Source organism: Zalophus californianus, chromosome 5, assembly GCF_009762305.2.
Source record: "Zalophus californianus isolate mZalCal1 chromosome 5, mZalCal1.pri.v2, whole genome shotgun sequence".
Lineage (NCBI taxonomy): Eukaryota > Metazoa > Chordata > Mammalia > Carnivora > Otariidae > Zalophus > Zalophus californianus.
The window spans coordinates 97162109-97187310 of NC_045599.1; the positions used below are offsets into that span (position 1 = coordinate 97162109).

Genomic DNA, 25202 nt, shown 5'->3' on the forward strand with positions numbered 1-25202 from the left:
GGTCATAAGATTGAGCCCTGTGTCGGGCTCTGTGCTCAGTAGGGAGTCTGCTTGAGGTTCTCTATCTCCCTCTCCCTCTGCCCCTCCCCCTCCCATTCTCTCTCTCTCTCTCTCTCTCAAATAAATAAAAAAAAAACAAAAACAAAAAACAAAAATAAATCCTTCTGCTCCAAAAGACTATTGCATAGTGGTTAGAGACACTGAATCTGTGGTATAAGAAGTTATACTTTTTTCCAAGCTTCAGATTCTCTCTTCTGTAAAATGTGCATAATATTAATAATCCCCAACTCATGGATTAAATCAGGGATTTTCAATCTCATTGCTATTAACATCGTAGGCCAGATAATTCTTTGTTGCAGGCTACTGTCCTCTGCATGGTATATTTAACAGCACCCCCGGCCTCTGTCCACTAGATGCCAGTAGCAGCCCCCCACCCTCAGTCTTGGGAATCCAAAATGTCTCTAGACATCGCCAGATGTCTTCTGGGGGAAACAATCAACGCCAGTGGAATATGACTGAACTAAATAAATAAACCACGTAAGCTTCTCAGCCTTGTATTTGGCACATATTATGACCTCCCATACTATGACCTCACTTATTAATTGCTTACTATAGGCTTGGCAGGCTTCTAAGTGCTTTAACTCTATGATCTTGTTGGATCCACACATGACTTGTGAGCTAGGCCCTATTATGATTTCCATTTTACAGATGAGGAAAATAAATGATAGAGAGGTCAAACAAATTACCGAAAATTCCACAATCAGTGAGTGGCAGAGCCATGATTCTAAGGTAGTTTGTCTCTAAAGTTCAAGCTCTCAGCCCTTTGGTTTTCCTACCTTTGGAGAGGAGGAAGTCTCTGCAAAACTAGGCATCATGGTGATGATCATAATACGGGTTGATTATTGAAAAATTCCATAACACACCATAGGTTAAGATTTTTATACGGAGAAATTATATCCCAATTAAAGAGACTGACAAGTATACAAGGTACCTGATAGGAAATTCAAATATAGATCATCTGTAATTAAATGTTGATATGCCACTGGTTTGTGTACACACACACACACACTTTTCTCAGAATGATTAGAAAAATCTTAACTTCCCCCAAACTGATAGAGATTTAAACACTGAGAACTTTACACGTCAGATAAATGCACATCATGCAAGAACTGGTATGCTAGGGGGTTTAGGGAAATCAGGAACTGCAGAGATGCAGTGTTGGGGTAATCAGGCTGGGGTCAATATGGTAACCTAAAATAGGGGTGATGACAGGGGTGCCTGGGTGGCTCGGTCGGTTAAGTGTCTAACTCTTGATTTTGGCTCAGATCATGATCTCAGGATTGTGAGATGGAGCCCAATGGGGTTCCATGCTGGGTGTGGAGCCTACTTAGGCTTCTCCCTTTCCCTCTGCCCCACCCCTGTCTCTCCCTCTCTAAATAAATAAATACATAAATAATCAATAAAATAAAATAGGGATGAGGACCAAGAGGGGGGCATCTGTTGCACTCCCCATTGGTTACTGAACCTAGGCAGCCGATATATATAATAGGCATTGACATGGTCTAGGATCCATTTGTCAAGGCTAGTATAAGAGCACTTGGGCAAGCCCACTCATTTACTGTGGTAGCTTGAGAACTAATTCTTTTACCCGTCCTTCTGCTTACCAGCAGTGAAAAGAAGTATTTTGTGGCATTAAATGCCCCCTGAAAACAATGTATAGGTATATGTAGATACACACATGTTGTTGCCCCCGATAAACAAAAATTCATACACAAAGATGAAAATAATACAAACAGAATAAGCAAATGTAAACACAAGCTTTTGATATGGAATATGTACACACGAGAGAGAAACTGAAATAGAGTCTAAGAATAACTACTTGGAAAGACACCGGTTATTTCCTCCCTCTAAAGTCTTAGAATGCAGGCTAACATTGAATTAATAACTTTGTCATTGTTGAACACAGAAAAATGGGAGCTTTTCTCCATTTGACTGAAAATCTTTGCATTTCTACCAGTCTGAAATAGAAACTTGCAATTAAATCAATTAAGCAATGAAAATCAAATATTCCATTAAAATCTAATTTTCCTCATATCTGATTGGTTGTAACTCAACTGAGCTGGAAACAGATGAGAGAGGCAAAATGACTCAAAGTCTGAGACATGGAGACAGGAGAAAGGGACAATTTCAAATATGTTCATAGAAAATTTAATAAGGGCATTTAATTTCCTTCTGCTTGTGTAAGTTTAGCCATTAGGGGTTCCCCAAACATAGGATTTCAGAACCTATCCTGCAGATTGAAATGCTAGTAGCAAGATTCCTTTCTTTTCTGTCCTCTTGTTGTAAACATGTCCTTGAAGTTTCTTTTTCCCGTGAAGGAATTTGAAAAGGCTAGTCCACACTCCATTCAGAAGGTGCTGTGTGTCTTTGTGCTCCAGCCAGCCTGGAACGTAGGTGTTCTAACTAACAGTCAGTCAGATTGTAATCGGCCATGTTTGACGATTGGAGGAGTTACTGTCACCCAACAGGTCAAGGAGGGATTTATTCTCCTTAGTAGCAAAATGGAGGCGCTTTCTCTTGAAGATGTTGGAAAAGAACAAGCCGACTGACTTAAACATTCTTTTCCCCCTCTATCTTTCAAGGTGACGACACAGCTGGCTACTTTTATCCTAGCAGTCATCCTATGGAAGGAAGCCTGACTCTCCAAGGATGAAGTGGAAAATGACTCCACTGGTTGTCCAAAAACAAAGTTTGTGGGGAGAAGACAATATTACAAGTTAAGATGCCCTTCCAAGGTTTGACAGACAGCAGGATGGCCACCTGAGTCTGTATTAAATGTAATATATTGAATGTGATTAAAAACGGAATATGTAAATAGGCAAAAGAAAAGATAAAGAGAATGAACCACAGTGTGCTTCAAATTTTAAATACCAAGGTGCTGTTTGGTCAGTATTTCTGAGAAAGGCTTTTTTTTTTAAATTCACTTTTCAAAATCATTTTTAAGGCCTGAACTGTTGGGGTCTTCCAAAGGGTTGCTTGTATATTTGATTGCCATAGGCAGCCCCAAGTGATGTGAATCTGAGAAAGGGTAGAGAGAGCCATAGAACCTTTTCCAAGTGCCCCTCAGAGTGTGTGTGTGTGTGTGTGCGTGTGTGTGTGTGTGTGTGTGTGCCCCTGTGTCTATGTGCTGAGGGAGAAAGGGAAGTATTCAGTTCGATGGCCACCTATTAGTTGCCACAAAAATAAGTGATGGGAAATTTGTGTTTTTAATCCTTAAGTTTAAAAAAAATAATAATTTATAAGGATTTGCTTTGCTACTCACCCCCCCCCCCCCCAGCATCTGTCTTCTCTGAGCTGTTGGAATAGATTGGAGGAGGAAGAGGAGAAACAGCAAGATAGAAGCTCCTTTGAAAATAAACAACTGCTTTTGAGTTTCTTATCTCTGCCACCCTCTCAACCCAACCCATTTCTTGGTGATATAGATAGTGATTAGGAATGCAGGTCCTGGCTGGCTGGATCTGAATCCCAGCTGCTCTGTTTACCAGCTTAGTGACTTTGGGCAAATTACTGCTCTGTGCCTCAGTTTCCTAAATTGTAAAATGTAAAAAATTAAAAAAAAACAGTATACACATTCTAGGGTCATTATAAGAGCTAAAAGCATTCTAAATACCTCTCATCCATAGCTGAGTATCCACAGCTCTGAATGTACCTGTCAATGCTACATCCACCCTGGTAACAATACCGTAACCCCCAATCTCCTTTGCCACTGGATTCATTTGAAAACTGCAGAGTGAGGTCATTGACTCCAAGCATCTGATCAGAACAACTGTCAGAAAACTAATGGGAAATAATCATCACCCCTTTTAAAAACACATATGCTCAAGTCTTTTCAAGGAGCTGGACTAAGTGAACATCTTTTATGTTTAGAGGATAACACACCCAGCTCCTGAGTCAAGGAATGGTAACCTTCCTTACTTCAATTTAGCCATTCTCAAGGCAGGTCCAGAGCAATGTCATTCTGTTTTAGAATAAAGGGAAATAACAATTTATTGTCCAAAAAGGCAGAGGGCGGTACCGCAGAGGTAAGTGAGGAAGTGGATATTGCTCTGGTGGTAATTCTGAACAAAAAATTCAATTATGTCAGGGGAAAGCCCATCTGTTCCATTGAGTAATTCCCCGGAGCTGTTCTGATGAGAAGTAAACCCTGTGTGAAGAACTCATGCCCCCGTGTACCACGCGCTGTTGCCAGATCTGAAGAGGATCCTTCCATTCTGACAGAAGGAGACCCCATCTCGCCCTCCTCCTCCCCTTCTGAGGGGGACAGCTGGGCTCTGTCCAGCCTACCCTGCCCACCTGGAATCTTCCAGGCCTTTTGGTCACAATACTGCTTTAGAAAAGTCTGGATGAAAGAGGGGGCTCTGGTATTTAACTCCATCCATCAATGTCAACCCGTCTTTCCCCTCTACCCCAACAGCTTGGTACATTTACCTAAAAGCTGAATAGCCTAAATGGATGGATTTTGTGCTGGTCTCATTAGAAAGGGAAATTAGCCAGGCACTGTTCAGCTGGGCAGAAGGCATGCTGATCCTGAAAGCTTATTCCGACCCCCACCCCCAATCTTTTCTTCATCACATATGATGTCCATGATCCCTTTAACATTTCTTAAAGGTTTCATTATCTACCACTCTAGCTCATAACGAACACAGAGCTCCTGGTTCCCATCTCCTCTTATGGCCTCGCACAAAACTGGACACAGACGTGAGAGCTACGTGAGGGTCAATGAGCTCAAAGTGCTTTCACACACTTTTTACACCTGTTCATATATTCAGAGTTTGCTTTTGAAAATCAAGATTATTTACTGACGTGGCATCCAGTTTTTCAGTTCCTGCCCGCCCGTCTAGCCCCATTCACACCACTCTCCTCCAGCCCTGTGTTTCTGCTACACCACCCTGTTATCAGCTCTTGGGGTGGCCCCAGGCTCCCTGATCCCCAGGTCAGTGCTCATACTGTTTTGCATGTCTGAAATGTTCTTCCCTGCTCTTCACATAGTTCAGTCTCCATTCTTTTGTTTTCAGCTCCTGAGTCACTTCCTCAGAGTAATCACCGATCCCATCAATTATGGTCAGCTTCCTTGGATATGTGTTCCCTAAAATCATGTTTCTGTCTCTCAGAGCATTTTTCCTCAGCTTGTTTTGATATTTTTATTTGTTGCTTATTTGATTAATGTTGTTTCTCTACTGGTCCATCAGCGGGAACCCATATCTCTCTCATTCATTCATTCATTCATTCACTCATTCACTGTTAACTTACCATTGCACACCAGCACCTGTTACAGTGTTTGGCAACTAGCCAGTATTTACTAAATAGTCATGAAATGAATATCAGGACACCACAAGGAGCTATGGTATTAGGATGTTTAAATTTGTAATTCTCCTATTTCTCTATCAGTTTTGATCTCCCTAACGACAGTACGAGAAGAAATCTCAGTCCTATATACAACAGACATTAGTGGAACATGCAAATCATCTTAGAAGCTTAAAGCAGCAAACTCCACCACCGGGAATAGGCATTGCAAGGCTAGGAGGCCAATGGGTTCTGTATAATGTTCACACCCCCCCTTATTTCATGGGGGATAAAGGGATAAAGGTCTGTCTTTGGTTCTTAATAATCTCAGTGGCATTCAGCTTTAGCTAAACATGGTGGATTTCCAACCAGTGCTTTTTTTTTTTAAGTTTTTAATTCCAGTTAGTTAACATACAGTGTTATATGAGTTTCAGATGTACAATGTAGTGATTTAACACTTCCATACATCGTCCAGTGCTCATCACCACGAGTGTACTCCTTCATCCCCATCACCTACCTTACCCATCCCCCCAGCCCACCTCCACTCTGGTGACCATCAGTTTGTCCTCTCTAATTAACAGTCTCTTGTCTAACCAGTGCTTTCTAACCAGAGACCGATACGAGAGGCTTCGGAGAATCACAATAAAAATTATGTGAAAGAATTATAATTCTTGAAAATAATCTTAAGTGTGACCATTGAAATTTCTTGTTGAACTAAAAAGAAATACTGTATTTTCTTGGCTCGCCTAATGTATACTTCAATCTATACGCTGCTTGCACTTTAGGACATCATGTTTTGATTAATCACATAGCTATTCCAAGCTGTTGGGTGCAAGTGGACCAGGGATTTGTCGCCCTGCCTAGCACCTTCATTTACGGTAAGGTTCCACTAACAATGACCTAGAGATACTTTCTTGGGCACTTGAGAATTTGAATTAATAAGTAATAAACTGAAGTAAGTTTTTGCAGGTATTTTGTCATGCTTTTAGAAAACTCCCAACATAGCCTTTTAGTGAATGAACAATCAGACAGCAACCACCAGGGAGCTGGTGTGTGCTTTGCTTCACGGAGGTTTATCCAACTTCCTGTTTCCTTACCAATGGCCCAGAGGTCAAACCCCACTTGGGAGACCTCACTTTTAAACCAGCTCTCCAGAGATTGCGATTAGTAGTTCCAGTGAAGAACAATCTGAGGACTTTTCAAATTTCATAGAAATAAACATTTTGCCCTTCAAAGAAGGTATACAATAGAGTAGGCTTGTGAAATATTAACTTGTACAAAATTAGATCGATAGATCGATAGACACAGAGAGAAACAGAGACAGATCATAGATAGATAGATAGATGAAATAATCTGTAAGCTTATATTTTATGTGTTAATCTAGATATTATTCATATCTATAGTTCCCCAGAGAGAGATTTAATTCTTATAGCCAGATAAAATAATCTGTAAACTTATATTCTGTTTATGGATTCGTTTATTAGTTTATCGTAAAAGATATATATTTATACATATGTTTGTTTATTGCTTACCGATAGATTAGACTGATAAATAGACAGATAGATAAAATAGTCCATAACCTTATATTTTGTTTACAGGTTGCTAATTTCTTAGGTGTTTATTGGGTTTTTCTCATGGGAATATGAGCAGATTGCGAGCAGAAATCTTGCCTTTCTTGCTCATATCTCATTCCCAGGGCCTGGAAAAGTGCCTGGCACATAGTGAACACTATTTGCTGAATTAATAAGCACTTTACACTCTACCACACATAAATGCACATGCATTACTATACAAGGAGTTACCCACGCAACCATTTATACCTTATGGATGGCTCAAGAGACTTGTATAGGCAATTTTGATCATGCTTCATCTTTGCTCTCCATGGTGACGGTGACTTTAGACTCTTTTCCCCAAATAGGGCAACTCCACTATATAAGAAGGTTATTCACTGTGTAGAAATTACTAGCATCGACAGGGATGCCCTTGTTCAGCATGATGTTTCGAGTATTGTCACTGTGACAAAGACCAGCCCCTCTACAGCAAACAGCCAGGCTACACATCAGCTTACACATCAGCTTGGGTCTACTAACAAGTGTTTGCACAGAAGCAGGGGTGTGTAAAGCTTTGTGTGTAATGAGGTTACACTTTCTCCCTCCCCAAAACGGTTAGAGCCATACATTGACCACCACTTAACCAAAACAGAAAGCGCTTTCTGACTCCTTGGTGGAACAAGAATATTTATACGGGTATTCTAATTCTGTAAGGCAAGAGTTGTGAGAGACTCTGGCAATAATGTAAATCAAAGCCGAGGGAATCCAGCACCATAATAAAATCGATGCTGGGTGCAATATGTTTCAGGAGAAGAGCAAACCAGCAGTGTGCACCATTGCCTGTCACTTGTAGCTAGGTACTTACACTGAGCCATATGCTGGTTTCTTTAAGTAACCCATTACACAGAAATTAAATATCTTGTGACAGATTGTTTTGACAGTGGAAAAAAAAGAAAGCGGGAGAGAGTGGGAGAGATTTAATTTTTTTTAAAAAATGCATTTGACTGAAGGCAAAACGTTAGGTAGATGTTAATTTAACAGATGTCTAGTTTTGCATCATCAGCCTGAAACGGGCAATTTCTGGCAAGTCTTCTTACCACATCGCAAGACAAAATCCTCTCAATTCCACATGGATATGCCTTTCACAACCTTCCAAGTGAGCCATTTTCATTCAAAGGAAAACGCCTGAAATTACTCAGGGAAGATGCTAACACCTGGCAATAGTTTTGAAGGAGGAGTCCATGAATGCACCGAGGTATAATGGAACAAAAGTCAGCTCACAGCAACTTTTTAGTGGAGAGAGAAAGCAGGAAGAAATGTATTCATACTGCAAAAACAGCTAACACATCACAAAGTTACTGTGTATGGGAAAATCACCCCCGTCCTCCATACTGTTAAGTGGTAACTAGTTCTTTTTGCAAATATATTACACATACACATCATATCTAATTTGCCATTACTGTGAAGTTGTCTGAAAAAGAAAGTCATTTTTAGAAAAAGGATGCTTTAAGACTTCATTGTTCCTAGAATGCGTCTTTGCAAAAAGCCCTAGCCCTCCAGCTCTATATAAATATATAAAATATAATATATAATATATATTGTATATCTAGTATATGTAGATAAATAGTTAAGGGTTATATAAAGATCTAAGTTATATATAAGCCCATAAACTTAACTTGGGTAGCAGTTCATCAGTTGACATAATGCTAAATTTGGCATTCAGTAGCTATTTAATTAAACTTAATTAATTTGGATTTTGTCATTTTACTTTCATTTTGGAGCCCATACACTTTAGTTTTTAGGCCACAGATATCTTCATAAGCTTTGTAAAGTTCAAGTGTACTAGATATAATGCTCATGACTCATAGAGGAAATAGCCTATGTAAAGTAAAACAAAGCTTACAGATTTTGGATTGGTGTTATCCTCAGTCTTTCCACACCAAAAGATATGTTGATATTCATTCTTTGGTAGAATCCATAAGGTTATTCTAGTATGACTGGCTGAATTCAAATACCACTATACACACAGGCCCTTGCACAGTTCCTATTGTGATAAATATTTCTAGAAAGGAGAATGGAAGACATAAAAGGAGGGAGGGAGAGAGAAAGGAAGAGGAGAATTCCACTACAAAAGATTAAGTATTTATTTTTGCCATTCAAAGGTGGCTCTACAGTTCTGCAGGATTATTAATTAGCACTTCTTACTTTAATAACAAAGAACATTTTACAACCAATGTAATAAAACATTTCACTCTCAATAAACTGCAAATTCTATTGCTCCTCCCTACCCAATGCACAGATATTTCGAACAATCGAAAATACATTAGATAGCTTGTGTGTGTGTGTGCGTGTGTGTGTGTGTGACTATTTGATTCAGCATTTTTATTTTTAGGTATTTAAAGTAAATGGTCTATATCTTGTTTTCTGACAGAATATAGCAAAAGGCCATTTTTAAGGGCTGAGAGAGATTAATGATATGATGGCAACCTTTGGAGAATGAAACAAAATTGGGCTGGTCTCCAAACAATTCAATACAGGGAGGTGTATGCATATACTCGTGCATGTGCATGTGTGTGTGCACGCGCGTGTGCCTCTGTGACATGTAATAAATACTGAGTTAGAGAACAGTGTCCCTAGGTAATTCCATTTTACTTTATAAACATCACAACCATGGGAAATGAGGAAAATTAGCCCTGCAAATTCAAGGAGGCTAAAATGCATATTGGAAAAGAAAATCCAAAAGGGAGGTAGACAGCTTCCACCAACACACATTCCCTCTCATGAGAGCTGTACCAAGTCAAGGACATGATCTGAAATTGAAAAAATTGGTAGGGAAAAAAATTAAACCACTATATGACTGCAAAAAGAGTAAGAAAAAAACCTGTCAACACAAAAGATTCCTTTCTCACTCTCTGAAATTCTAATCCAGTAATCATGTCTGCCTTCTAAAGCACCTTTCATCTGACTATCTCCGAGCCCTTTATGGTATTAAACACTCACTGAATCCCTGAGGTGGGTAAAATTATTCTAGTCATTTTACAAATGTATCTTTTCTCTCAAACCTCTCATCCTGGGGAGTGATAAGTCTGGGAATAAAAATCAGGAATCGATGAATGACCAGAGTCCTTATTCCTTTAACCTGTTTTATAATTACTTAGGGGAAAATTCTGTGATTTGCTCTGGGAAAGTGCCCTGATGAATTGAATGTAAGTTTTTGATTTGGTGTAAATTATCTTAATATATGCTAATGTATTCTTGCTCCTATCCTTGTCTCCACCTTTTCCCTCATCCCTTTAATTGGAAGGACTGAAGAATATGTTGGGATATGATAAATCAGAGAAATAGAAGTAATTAAAAGTGCAAAGAGAAAACGAGTTTAGTGGATATTTCCACATCTTTGGGTCTTAGGGAATACTATAAGAAACTACAATTGGTTAGCCATGTGACCTTGGACTAGGCATATAACCTCTCCGGGTCTCAGTTTACACACCTGTAACGAGAAGGTTAAATTCTATAAATTCTAAAGTCCCTGATTGCTCTACTATTTATTGTGTGGCTCCACATTTATAGCCAACATGGTTTCTGTATTTTGGCATGTATCTGTATGATAAAAAAGAAAAAATAAATCTAAGATAAATATTTCAAAATATTTCCAAAAATTAAATGTGGCTGAGAAGCATTTATAATGTCAAAACCATTCTTCCTCCTTCTTATGCCACTGTTCCTATCAGATCCTGAAGAACAAATACTCCAATTTGGAGCCCACTGCCAGACAGATGCTAGTCTACCAAAATAAGTGGATCTCAAGTGTAAGTCCCATTCAGATGACCCTGTGCTTTGGACTGACACGTGAAAAATGCATCAAGAGCAGTCGATGTGACTGCCCCTTTGAAGGTGAGATAAGTGGGGCCTCTGCACCCAGATTACCCAAGAGAGAAGGCCAGCGTGATGACTGAGGTGTCAGTTATGGGGAAGGAGATAGAAATATGGCCTAAGGGTGTTAAGTTGTAAATTACCACACTGGAGTTGACAGAGAGATTAGTTCGGTCTTTGAGTGTGGAAGAAAGCCAAGGGACCGTGGAATATCAGATGCTTAGTTGTTATTATTTCTGCCTCGAAGAGTGACCCCTCCCTTTTTTAACTGGAGTTCCTGCCAACATCTCTCCGTAGGACACCTAAATCATGAGACTATCAAATGTAGGCACCCATTCATGATCAATCCTACCCGTTCCTTCCTAATTTAGGCTTACATCTCAAAGAATATTTACCTTCTGTGCAACCTTCTGTCACTTAACTGTTCAGTTCAGCAGTTAGCAAAGACTTAGTGTTAGTCATCTAGGGGAGCTCTGAGATAACAGAAGCACCAGGATCCATTTCTTGAATAAAGATTTCCTTTTAGGTCAGGGATTGAAACATCAGCAGTATAAAGTTCACACTGTAAGGCTACTGGGCAGATCGTGATATTTATAGGAGATAATTCCAGAAGACAGTGACTCACGATAGAAGAATTTAAAAAGCCAGGCACTAGCTTCTAATATTTAAAAAAAAAAAATTGAGGACCTTCCAGGTCTAGCTCTACCACAAGTGACACGAATCACTTAGCCCCATGTGTTCTCCCTCAGACCGTCTGTACTGCACGGTGATGAAGCAAATAGATGCTGGAAGAATTATGGGGTTCAGGTCTCTGCTTCCCCACTTTCTAACTTACATATTTGGATAAGTTATTGAATTTCTCATGGTCTTAAGTTGCTCATCTGTAAGGTGATGATAACACTTCCTAATTCATGGGATTGTTCTGAACATTGAACAACTTCATACGTGGTAAGTATCAAGTAACTTTTTTCTAATAATTGTATCATTTGCAAATAATAATTATTACATTTGAAGACGCATCCTACATGACAGTACCAAGTTTGTTCACTACCAAGATTATTGCTGTTATTGGTATATATGACCTATCAAGACTACAAGTGTGGTCATAATTTACGCATGGAGGGTACAAAAGGGAGCCCTGTCCAGCAGCATGTGCAGCAGATATAATTAAGATTATTGTGTCCAAAGTAGGAAGATAAAATGCAGTCCTAATGCAGGGTACTTAAGGAGGGCTTTTTAAAAATTCACAAACTTTAGATGCATCCATAAAAGTAGAAAACCATAAATATTATGTGAAAGCATGAATCAGATTTTAGTGTAAGTGGTTTTTGTTAATGCCCTTTTATTGTATTTGACATATAACACATCATTGGAAAACCATACATTTTTGAAGATGTAAAAATTAACTATGGTTGTTTTCTTTATCTGAGTAGAACAGCAATTAAATCTTTTGGGAAATATGTTTATCCAGCAAGACCATTTTTTCAAAGTTGGACTTTCATGGTGCACTAAGTACTCGAGTGATATCATTTTAGAGAAGGGGATCTTTGATCTGTCCGCAAAAGACTATTTTTCAGTGGCCATTTTCAAAGACCATCAAAAAGACCAAATTGCTTGAATGAAGTTATAGAGAAAAATTAAACACATGTAAAAATATATGTTAAGCCCTTACTTGCCAAAGATCATGGCTGGCAGTGTCACCTATGTTATCTCATGTAAGCTTTAGGTCAACCTAAGAATCAGGCACTATCTTCAGTTAATGAGAACATTTACTATACACAGAGACAGTAAATAACCATACTGCCAAGCCTCAGATCAAACCCAAGTTTTTTAGGATCAAATCCATGCTCTTCATACAACATGACAACAGTCCCAACCAGCTCAATTATTAAACTCCATCAGTGTCAATTAGAAAATATTCCCAATAACTTGCAAAGGGGCGCTGAACAATGACTATATCATACTTGATCATGGTGGACCATGTATTTAGATGTTACTATATTGAAAAACAAACCTTTATAAAATATGCTTTCAAATATCCCTTAGATTATTTGAATAAATGTTAATTTTATCACCCGATTACATGTACATTCCTTCATAGCACATTTGGCTGCCTCAATTTTATTCTATGCTGTATATTTATTATTTTTTTATAAAATTTTAGGTCCCCCTCTCTAATATCTGTTTCAGGAGGTGAGGGCAAAACAATGTTTCATTATTATTTCATTATTTCTGATTCCTCAGTAGGCATTCAGTCTACATTTGTTTAATGAAAGGATGAATGATGGATGGATGAATAAGTGAATGAATGAATATATAGATACAGATATCTATCTGTAAATACACATGGTTAGACAGGTCTACATGTTCTAAAATCCAAAGTCTCATTATACAAAGAGATATAATAGAATAAAACGATCTCTGGTGAGTGCCAGGGAAGATGATATAAAACCTTCCCTTTACACAATTGCCACTACATATATTCCATTGCAGCTATCACTATCTCCAAGCTATAACATGATATTTTAAATGTGCCCCTGGTATTATTCTTCTAAATGGTACCATTAATTTTCATGCTATGTAAAAGGATACTTTAAAACACACAGCTCAGGAAGAAACTATCTTCTGTGGCTTTTCCATCATAACATACATAAGTACCCCATTCCGTGCTGGCGTTCTCTCCTGGGCTTTAGGTCAAGATCACTAAACCGTGAAACATTTATGTATCTATTCACACTAAAGGGCCACATAAACACAGCCATGTGGCACATTAAGAGGTGAATGAAGCTCTTTGAAATCCACCTCTCTTCCTAGTACAGAGTTACTCCTAGATTCTAAATATTATAAAATATAGTCAACTACCCATCTGAAATCTGGGAGGATGTCCTGGATTGAAGTGAGAATTGTCAGCAAATCACCAGAAACTAGGAAGAGACAAGGAAGGATTCCTCCCTACAGGTTTTAGAGGGAGCATGGTCCTACTGACACCTTGACTTGGGACTTCTAGACTCCAGAATTGTGAGAAACTAAATTTCTGTTGTGTTAAGCCATCTGGTTATTTTTGTTAAGTCCACCCTGTGAAACTTACACAATTGGCATTGTATTTTGCACAGAAGAAAAAAAATCCTTTAGGATAATGTTGGGGAATCTTGTTGATAATATGGCATCAGGTCTATTAAATTGTTACTTAATATGATAGATTGCATGCAAAGATGGCCAAAACATTTATTCATGTTTCTATATCCATAACTCGTTGCTATGTGATTTTGCTATTCCTCTTAATAGGAAGTGGAGTTAATTTTCCTTCCCCTTGAATTTGGGCTAGCTTTGTGGTTTGCTTTACCTGATAGAATATATCACAAATGACACTGGACAACTTCTATGTCTAGGCCTCAGGAGGCATTTCAGATTCTGTTTTCATCCTTCTGGAACGTGGTACCAACCATTTAAGGAAGCTCAGGCCACCCTGTGGGAGGATGAGACCACTTGGAAGAGAGACAAACCCTCTTATCTTATGCTCCCTATATAAGAGTTCTTAATCTTGAGTGTGCGTTGGAATCACCTAGAGGACTTATTAAAACAGACTGCTGAAACCCACTCCCAGTTTTTGATTCAGTAGTCCTGGGATGGTATCTGAGAATGTTCATTTCTAAGGACTTCCCAGGTGATGCTAATGGTGCTGGTCCAGTGACCACAGTTTGAAAATCACTGCCCCAGACCAACCAGCCTCCACTTAAGCCCTGAGGTTATTCTAGTCATGTGACTGACCCCAGGTAAGTCCAGCAGAAGATCTCTCAGTTGACCCACCAGCTCCTGAGTTATGGGGTGGTTTGGTACACAGTGAGAAACAACAATGACACCAAGTTTTTCTGGCTCCTCACTTATTATTGGTTTTATAACATCTTTTAAGTTTTTACTACAAAGCCATTTGTGCTTAACAGAAAGAAAACTAGAGAATATAATGAGAAGCAGTGATGAAGTTCTTGCTTGGGTGAAAACAAAACAAGGGAGATGGCTTTATGTATGTAGGAATGGGTAAAGACAATGCAAGACATATGCAGAACAATTAATTTTTCCTGTTTGACAATGACCCAGAGATATTTTTCTCAAACTTTAACGTGCTTAAGCATCCCTTGACAAGCTCACTGACATTCAGATTGCAGAGCATGACCCCTCACAGATTCAGTGAGGCAGACAAGGACCCAGTAATCTGCATTTTTAAAATAACTACCCTCATACCTGGTGGTTCTTATTGAAATGGTTTAGAGGTCCACAGACACCAAGGAAAGACCTGATGGTAAGTTCCTGGGGGCCGGACAATGTTAATAAACCTTCACAGAGTTCAAATATAGAAAAGCTCTTGAAAAATGTGTTAAATCACCTGTTTGGTTGGGAACATCTTCTCTTCAATATAGAGAGCACTCTTTATGACTGATTTCCTCTATTTGCAGTTATAATCACTTTCCTTCTTCCTTCTCTACTTAGCTTTTAAGAGATGGTGTAAAAAACCCTCTGCTAAGAGGGTTTAAGGGCTTCTGGCTCACTTTATGCACTGGTGGTAGATCCTTCTGTCTACTGCTAGGTCATCCCACTCCATCTCAACCCGCCTGCTGTCACTCTCCCTAAATAAAACTTGCCCACATCCCAGAGCACCTCAAGACTGAGTGGGCATATCAAATACACAGAGTGACCAGTGAGTAATATGGGGTTATTCCAGAACACCAGCTTTTCCTCTCCCCCCCTCCCCAGTATAGCAATCATCAAAAGTAATTCCTATTTATATATCACAGCATGTTGGGCGCCTGGGTGGCTCAGTCATTAAGCGTCTGCTTTTGGCTCAGGTCATAATCCCAGGGTCCTGGGATCAAGTCCCACATTGGGCTCCCTGCTCAGTGGGAAGCCTGTTCTCCCTCTCTCACTCCCCCTGCTTGTGTTCCCTCTCTCGCTGTGTCTCTCTCTGTCAAATAAATAAATAAAATCTGTAAACAAAATATATATCACAACATGTGATTATATGTTATATGTGACTGTGATCCTATTCTTTAAATTATTGACTTATATATCTGTCATCTAGAATCAATATAATTTCAAAATACTTTGCTAATGCACAGGGTTTCAGAGAAAACATATTAATGTTGCTCACAACCTTCAGAGAGATGAAATGGAAGCCATTATATCCTCAGTTTAAGCTTCACTTTAAATGCCTTTAGTAGTTTGCAGTCTTGTTTCACAAGAACATATAAATCAATTTGAATTATGGTCAAATTTCAATGTAGATATATTGATTCTAGAAGCCAATCTTACTATTTACATAACTAAACTTTGATGACTGTGTGTGTTGATTAAAATTTCTGCTGCTCTAAAACACAGAGATTTTTCAGTTTAGAGAATGATTTTTAAAGTTTTTAATTTACCCCAAACCTTCCTCCCCCAAAACACTCACCCTCTGAAAGAAAAGTCTTGCTTATAAAAGACAGGTTCTCTGTGGCATTTAATGAGTTACCCATCATTAACTCCACAGGATACAGTCAATAAATTTAATATGTGTGTACTTAAATGAAAGATCTGACAGCCATGAATTGTAAATAGGAATTTGATATAAACAGAGATTTTATGAGTAAAAAAATAAGAACAACATCATTGGAACTTACATTAACAATAAATTCTTCCTGGCTACTTCCTTCCTTCAGGTCTTATTAGAAGAAGGAGTTGATGCTTAAGGGCTTTCAGGGACAAGATGGGGATAATGTACCACACTATTAGAGCAGAAAATCTCCAGTGAGATCATTTTAGTTTAGTATCTATCCCTTTTTCCATCTCATTCATAAGTGGGTGAAAAATAGTATTGCCACCCATCCTGGGCCATTCACCTTTCCATTTAGAAATCTTCTTAAGGAGGGTGAGGGGAACTAATAGAGAAACCTAACTTTATTTTGTCTCCAGGAGGCAATGGGGGCCAGGGGAGTAACTTTTACAGATTATCTACCATGAGTCAAGTACCAAGTAAGGCACTTTATTTAAGTAATCCTATTTAATTCCTCAAAGCCTCAGTTTTCATATATTTTTGAAGAGATCCATAATTCCTATATTATAAACTGAGGCTTAGAAATTTTAAATCCCCTACCCAAAGTCACACAAGCTAACAGATTATAGAACTGTGTTAGTTTACTTGATGCTAAAAACGATCCTACTATATCAAAATGTTTAGCTCTTAATTCAGGGTGGGCGCATTTTTTTTTTTTTCTGCAAAGGGCCAGAGAGTAAATATTTTTAGTCTTGAGGGCCATATGGTCTCTGTTGCAACTACTGAACCCTGCTCTTGTAGGTGAAAGCAGCCATAGATACTACATACATGAATAAGCATGGTTGTGTTCCAATAAAACTTTTCTTAATGGACACTGAAATTTGAATTTCATTTAATTTTCATATGTCATGAAATATCATTCTTCTTTCATTTTTTTCAACCATTTAAAAATGTAAAAACCATTTTTAGTTTATAGCCATATAAGACCAATTGTCTGGCTAAATTTGGTCCAGGGGCCTTAGTCTGCAAACCCTTCCTTTAATTCCTTTAGCATCTGGATGCCAGGGGCTACATTTTTTGATTCTCTGGCTCTTGTGAGTACCTCCTCACAGTGCCTAAAACGGAGTAGGCTCTTGCCTAACATTTGATGATTGGACTGAAAGTGTGGTTCTCAATGGTCTCATTTTTTATCTTTTGAATTGTGTATTCCTTGTTCTCTTTTTTACTTGAGCCTAAATTTACTCCATTGCTGTAATTTGAAATTTTTTTCCAAGAAAAATAAAAGTTGTATCATTTAAAGTTACTGTACCTTAACAAATGCACCTAAAGTGGCACTGCTTTTGCATGCATGAAAGCTCAAAGCCTCAACAACTCCCATGAGCGATTAATCTTCTAACACTAATTAGATATTTGCTAATTAGCGTCTGATGTGTGAAATGAAAAAACATTTTGAAGCTGAAATGAATAGGGTCTAGGAAGATAGGGCTGTATTCCAGTTCCCCCTTTTCCATATTATTATCATATTTCATAAATATTAATAAGATCACATGATACCAGCCGCTCTATAAAATTATCTCTCTGAACGAAGGCTTTTGTTTGATATAATAGGGATGTGTCAATATTTTGCATATGGGAGAAAGCACTCAATGAAGGAAAGCACTTTTCCCCCTCAATGTTAAAGAGATGTCATATTTCATGAATCACTTTTATGCTTGATCAACCAGTTCTACTTTTTAACCTAGACTACTTCTTCCCATAAGGGAAGGTAGAAAATCTTTCTCCAAATCATCACCTCTCTTCCTCTCTTACACCCTAATCTCATCTTGGTTTAAAAGAAAACTTAATAGAATGGAAAATATCTTAAACTTATGATTCTGTGCAATGAAATAATAAAAATCATTATAGAATGGTCAATTTCAATAAGGAATTTGACTAGTAAAAGAGAGACATTTGAATTTCATTAATTGCATGCGTGAAGACAATCCAAAGAAACCTCCTTATGCCATCCTAGTTAAAAAAAAAAAAAAGAAGAAGAAGAAGAAAGAAACTGTAGAGAATGGGATAGAGGTTTCAGTGCTTCCAACTCACACACATAGTCTGTAATATTCAAGTCATAAATATTAAGTCATGTTGTATTCATAAAAATGTAACATTTTGATTTGGAATATTTCTCAAGTGAAAGCCTACATTAAACATATTTGGTTCTGAAAGAAAAGACCTATAATAATAAACTATTTCAGTTGGTGTGGGATATTTTGAAAAACCACTCACCTGTGAATGCTGGTCATATCACAAATTATATCTAATTACAGCATTGATACAGTAATTTGAAATGATAGCTAAGCACAAGTTGACAAAGGTGACATTGAAACATAATGACGATGAGATTATCGTTTTCTTAGGCTGACATTTTGTGATTATAATAATGCTGATCGAGATGATTAAAACCATAATGAAGGAAAAGCTCCAAGAATCAGAACAAAACATACCGAGACTAGAGAGAGGCCAACTATCATTTTGAATCCTGCCTCTTCAGTATGAGTTCTCCGGCCAGCATAAAATTAGGTACTTGCTCTAGTCCCAGAGACCTGTGGGAACTTCAGTTGATAGACAGTGTTTTCTGCCTACTCACCGAAGTTCTGTTTTTCAAAGCTGGAATCAGAGGACATAAGGTGATCCAGGCCAATTTCCCCATTTGCACTGGGGAGTGTATTCCAACGAGCTTGGAGATTGATTATCAGCTCCCAGATGCAAAACACCAATACACCATCTGCACTGATACTCGGTTATAAGGATCTTCAGCTTAGAATTCATAGTGATCTCAAGCCTCTGTCGTGTTGCAAACACGAAATGAAGGGGAAAAGTCTGGCAGACATTACCCTTTCACTTATGATTAAATGAGAATAAAACTAGACAGCTTTTAATTACCAACAACAGAGAAATGAGTCAAGGGGAATCATACCAATCAAGATATTACCAGTCAATCCAGCAGGCAGACTGGCTGAACCTGGGAAATGTACGACGCTCTGTACCTTGCTCAAACGAGCCTATTTAAATTGTATCAAGTTCAAAGTATCTGACAAGACTTGTAATTCCAGCTGAGCTCTGAACTGTATTTCAAAAATAGAGGATAAATATGTCTCAATTATTTAAAATCACCTTCCAAACTATACACGTGTTCTCAAATTTGTTTTTCATTTACCTATGGTACATGCTGTCTTAAAGGATCAGAGATTCACTGATACTCACCTGGAAGTAATTTGCAAAAAAATCTATGCCACTAGCTAGGTTAGGTCCAATTGTCCCATTTTGCAGATGAGGCAACTGAGACATAGAGTGAACAGTTTAGACTGTAAGTATTGCCTCTTCATGGGAAACTTTCCATTACCTACCGTATCCTACAGTGAAACATTGGAAAAGATCTCCTCATTCCTTAAAGTGTCAACTGACTGCTGGTTTTATAGTTCAGATATCATGGTTTTGTTATCACCATTTATTTTTCTGCAGGTATATCAAGGAGGTATGTTACAGTGTGAATTACCTGAGATCCAAATACATCCCATTCCTTGGTGAAATCTATTTCAGTTGTAATCTTCATCCTCATACATTCCATCCTAATGAAAGCCACCTGGGTTGTAACTATACATTTCCCCAAGGATCACCTAAGATTTTAATCTTTGCAATGTGCCCAGGAAGATGGACAAGGACAAAGGTCGTGGGAGTTAGTAAGCGCTTACATAAGTCCTCTCACTCAGTTTCAGAGGTAGAATGTGGTGGTCTTGTTTTTTTGTTGTTGTTCATTTATTTGTTTTTCAAAAAGAAGAATCATCATCATTCTGAGAAAACCAGACTTTTCCTGATGGATGAGGCTCCTGTTTCTCTACTTTTAGTCAACCTATCCTTAGAACTTTTAATTTTTTATTTTATATCAAATCGAACTATTGATATACTAATTTGAAATGATAGTTAAGCACACATTGACAGGAGACATTGATGTTGTAATGCATATACTTTATAGAGTATCTCATTTATTCCTGACAACACTGTTGTCTACATTTTACAGATGAAGAAACCCAGTTCAGAAAACTTTAAATCATTTCAGTCCATTCCCTCAAAAGTATTTACTTAACACATATAGCATGCTGACCACTGTGATGAGGCTGGGCATCTGATCTTGAGCCAAAAAGACAACGTAAACCAATTATAGGAGCTGGTCTGAGGTCTTAGGTCAAGTAACTGATGAGTTCTATCTCCTGCCTGGATCCATGTTAAAATCACATGTACCCCAAGTTTCCAAACTCATAGGCCTCTGTCCTCTCTCACATTTTATCATTATCAGGAGTCATTAAATTATAACTCATGGGCCAGATTTAGTCTGCAAACGATTCCGTATGGCCCACAGCTAAGAATTTGCTTCCCCCACTTTAAAGTGTTGTTTTAAAAAAATAAAAGACTATGTGACAGAGACATTATGGCCCACAGAGCCTTAAATATTTACTTTTTGGCATTTTACAGTAAAAGTTTGCTGACCCCTGATCTTTATGAAGGAAAGTTAAATTTCCCTTCAAGGTCTTTTCCATGAGTCCTAAATAGCTCTGTACAGACAGTATGTGTTGCTGGCTTTAGGTTGTTTGTGGTAGTGATAATTATTTATTTGTAGCTGCATTCTAAACATTGTGGAAAATATTCTTTAGCTTATCAATTCTATTAAACTTTAAAATAAGCCCAGGTAGGCACTATTATTATCCTATTTTGCAGGTTAAGAGACTTAGGCTCAGGATAGTCAGGTATCAGAGCATATGATCCAACAAACAGGCAGGATTCAGACCTTACTCTGTCCAGGCCCACTACTAGCCCAGAGGGCATCTATATCCTAAAAACTAAAAGGTGTTCCTTCATGTTGGAAGCAAACTGCTGGGCAAGAGGATCAGGAGCTAGATTTCAGGCTCGCTCTTCTCCGTGGTCAAGCTTCATGCACAACCATAAGCAGGTTGAGCTTACCAACCACTCTGTTATCCAATTCTTCTGCGTTAACCTCATCTTCACTGAGCATCTTCATGTTTTGTACCTTCTCCTTGGCACTGTTTTCTCACTTGTGATTTTGGCTTTTCAACAAGCAGGGTTTAGACTTCCTCTAAGGATCATCACTGTGACTACCTCTGCCATACTTCTCCTTGTTTCTCAAGCCTCAATTCCCTCAGCAACCCCCCCCCCCCAAAGGCCTACCTGGTTTTATTGCACTTTGCAGATAAATTGCCTTTTTTTTTTTTTAATAAATCAAAGGCTTGTGGCAACCCTGCATTAAGCAAGCTTATTGGCACCATTTTCCCAATGGTATCTGCTTCACATTTTGGTGATTCTGGTAATATCTCAAACATTTTCATTATTGTTATATTTGTTATGGTGACCTGTGATCAGGGATCTTTGATGTTACTATTATAATTGTTTTGGAGCACCACAAACCATGCCCACATGAGATGGTGAACTTAATACATACTGTGTGTTCTGACTGTTCCACTAACCAGCCATTCCCTCCTTCTTTCTCTCCCCCCTCGGGCTTCCGTATTCCCTGAGGCACAATATTGAAATTAAGCCAATTAATAATCCTACAATGGCCTCTAAGTGTTCAAGTAGAAGGAAGAGTCACACATCTCAAGCCAGAAGTTATTAAGCTTAGTGAGGAAGGCACATCAAAAGCCCAGATAGGCCAAAAGCTGTTACGTTGTGGATGCAAAGGAAAAATTCTTGAAGGCAATTAAAAATGCTACTCTAGTGAACACATGAATGGTAAGAAAGTGAAACAGCCTTATTGCTGATATGCAGAAAGTTTTAGTGGTTTGAATGGAAGATCAAAGCAGCCACAATATTCTCTCAAGACAGAGCCTAATCCAGAGCAAGGCCCCAACTTTCTTTAATTGTATGCAGGCTGAGAGAGATGAGGAAGCTGCAGAAGAAAAGTGTGAAGCTAGCAGAGTTTGGTTCATGAAGTTTAAAGGAAGACGCCATCTCCTTAACATAAAAGTGCAAGGTGAAGCAGCAAGTGCTGATGTAGAAGCTGCAGCACATTCTCCAGGAGACATAGCCAAGATGAGTAATGAAGGCAGCTACACTAAACAACTTATTTTCAGTGTAGATGAAACAGCCTTCTCTTGGAAGAAGATGCCATCTAGGACTTTCATAGCTAGAGAGAAGTCAATGCCTGGCTTCAAAGCCTCAAAGGACAGGTTGACTTTCTTGTTAGGGGCTAAAGTAGTTGGTAACATTAAGTTGAAGCCAGTGCTCATTTACCCTTCCGAAAATCCAAAGGACCTTAAGAATTATACTAAATCTACCCTGCCTGTGCTCTACAGGAAACAACAAAGCCTGGGAGACAGCACATCTGTTTACAATTTGGTTTACTGAATATCTTAAGCCCACTGTTGAGACCTACTACTCAGAGAAAAAGATACCTTTCAAAAAATTACTATTCGTTGACAAGGCAATTGGTCACCTAAGAGCTGTGATGGAGATGTACAATGAGATTAATGTTCTTTTCATGCCTGCTGACACAACATCCATTGTGCAGCCTATGGATCAAGGAGAAATTTCAGCTTTCAACTCTTATTATTTAAGAAATATATTTTGTAAGGCTATAGCTGCCATAGTGATTCCTCTGATGGATCTAAGCAAAGCCAATCAAAAACATTTTGGAAAGGATTCCATCATTCTGGATGCCATTAAGAATATTTGGGTTTGAAGCACCCGGGCTGGCCAAGGGCACCAGGCAGTGGGGTCACGGGCTGCCTGACCATGCTGAGCAGAGTGTGCAGCTGGATTCCACCTCAGCACTCCAGGGTACGCATGTGCCACTGTCCGTGGTTGCCCGCCCGTAGGTGCCTTCATGCGTCGGGGTGGTGGTGCTGGGCAGAGAAGAGCGAGAGGATGGGGGACCAGCCCCCTGCCTTCGACCTGGCACTGCTCAAGTTCCTGGTGTGCCCGTTTTCCAAGAAGACACTTAGATATGAAGTACTGACAAATGAGTTGATTAATGAAGAGTTGGGAATAGCCTATCCAATTATTGATGGGATTCCTAATATGATACCGCAGGCAACTAGGATGACACATGAAAATAATAAGAAGAAATGGAGCAGCCCTAGATCATATTTAAAAGCAACAACACAGGGGTGCCTGGGTGGCTCAGCTGATTAGGCATCTGACTCTTGATTTTGGCTCAGGTCATGATCTCAGGGTCACAATCGCAGGGGTGTGAGACTGAGCCCCCCACTGGGCTCTATGCTGGGTGTGGAGCCTGCTTAAGATTCTCTCTTTCCCTCTTCTTCTACCCTCCTCCCTGCTAGAGCTCTCTCTCTCTAAAAAACAAACAACACACAGAACTAAATTTTCTTAATACCACTTACCTTTTAAAAAGTCAGAATGGCAGGTAATAAGTGGGGGAGAAGAATGTTGCTGTCTCTTCCTACATTGACTGCCCTTATTCCACTGGTCTCTTTAGCAGGACTGTTCTACTCGGCCTCCGTGGAAGAAAATGTCCCAGAGGCTGCACTAGCACAACCAGTCTGTGCTTTTACAGTCTGCTCAGGCTGATTACCATGCCATTTTATATATTCTTCCACCTTTGGACCTGGATGGGTATTAAACTCCTCAGGCATAATTAATACAACCAGAGCCAAGATAGTATATATATTAATGATATGTCTTGACTGTCTATCTCTGAAAGCCCAACTACATGGAAATACTGGAAACCCACTTAATTTGCAGGAAAGGTACTTTGCCTTGCTTCTCTCAGAGGTTTAGGACTATGGGAAGCTTAAGCTGCAGAAGCTTCTTTTATTGTACTTTTGTTCTGCCCTTGTTTTTTGAAAATTCTAATTTATAACTACCATATCAGGAGAAACATTTCAATAAAGCTTCTTGTTGGAAATTAATGGTCCCAACCATCACCTGATGACTTTATTAAGAAATAATAAAACAGTTAATCATTAAAATTTTATTTGTTTATTTTAGATTCAAAGTATTTGGCAGAGTCACATGTTAAGGATGACTGACATAATTCCAAAGGAGCTATGCTGGAATAGTTGTAGAGAAATGCATTTGAGCTGGGGTGATAGAAAACTACAATAAAATGGAAATTTCATGCACTTGCAAACATTCTGAGTTTATAAAATTACCTTTGTTTCTTTGGCATCAAATGCTTACATAAGTAATAATAACACTTTTTCATTTAAAAAAAAGAGTATTTCTGTTTCATGGGAAGAGGTCAAAATATCAACACGAACAGAAGTTTGGAAGAAGCTGATTTCAACCCTGTGGATGACTTTGAGGGGTTCATGACTTCATTGGAAGAAGTAACTGCAGATGTGGTAGAAACCGCAAGAGAACTAGAATGAGAAGTGGAGTCTGAGGATGTGACTGAATTGCTGCAATCTCATGATAAAACTTGAGCCGATGAGGAGTTGCTTCATATGAATGAGCAATGAAAATGTTTCTTGAGATGGCATCTACTGGTGAAGATAGTGTGGAAATTGTTGAAGTAACAACAAAGCATTTAGATATCACATAAACTTAGTTGATAAAGCAGAGGCAGGTTTGAGAGGACTGATTCCAATTTTGAAAGAAGTTCCACTGTGGGTAAGATGTGATCAAACAGCATTGCATGCTACAGAGAAATCACTCATGAAAGGAAGAGTCAATCAATGAAACAAACTTCATTGTTGTCTTATTTTAAGAAATTGCCACAGACACTCTGACCTCCAGCAACCATCACCCTGATCAGTCAACAACCATCAATATTGAGGCAAGACCATCGACCAGTAAAAAGATTATGACTTGCTGAAAGTTCAGATGATGGTTAGCATTCTCTAACAATAAAGTATTTCTTAATTATGTAAGTTTTTTTAGACATAATGCTATTG

General features: G+C 38.6%; 1 protein-coding gene and 1 pseudogene across 2 annotated transcripts in view; one reads left to right on the forward strand and one right to left on the reverse strand.

The window, feature by feature from the left end:
- TENM2 (teneurin transmembrane protein 2) overlaps positions 1-25202 on the reverse strand; it is a 1539571-nt gene that overhangs the window by 668254 nt on the left and 846115 nt on the right. The gene's annotated exons all lie outside the window — the stretch shown is intronic.
- On the forward strand, positions 23731-23945 carry LOC113929316 (annotated as a pseudogene).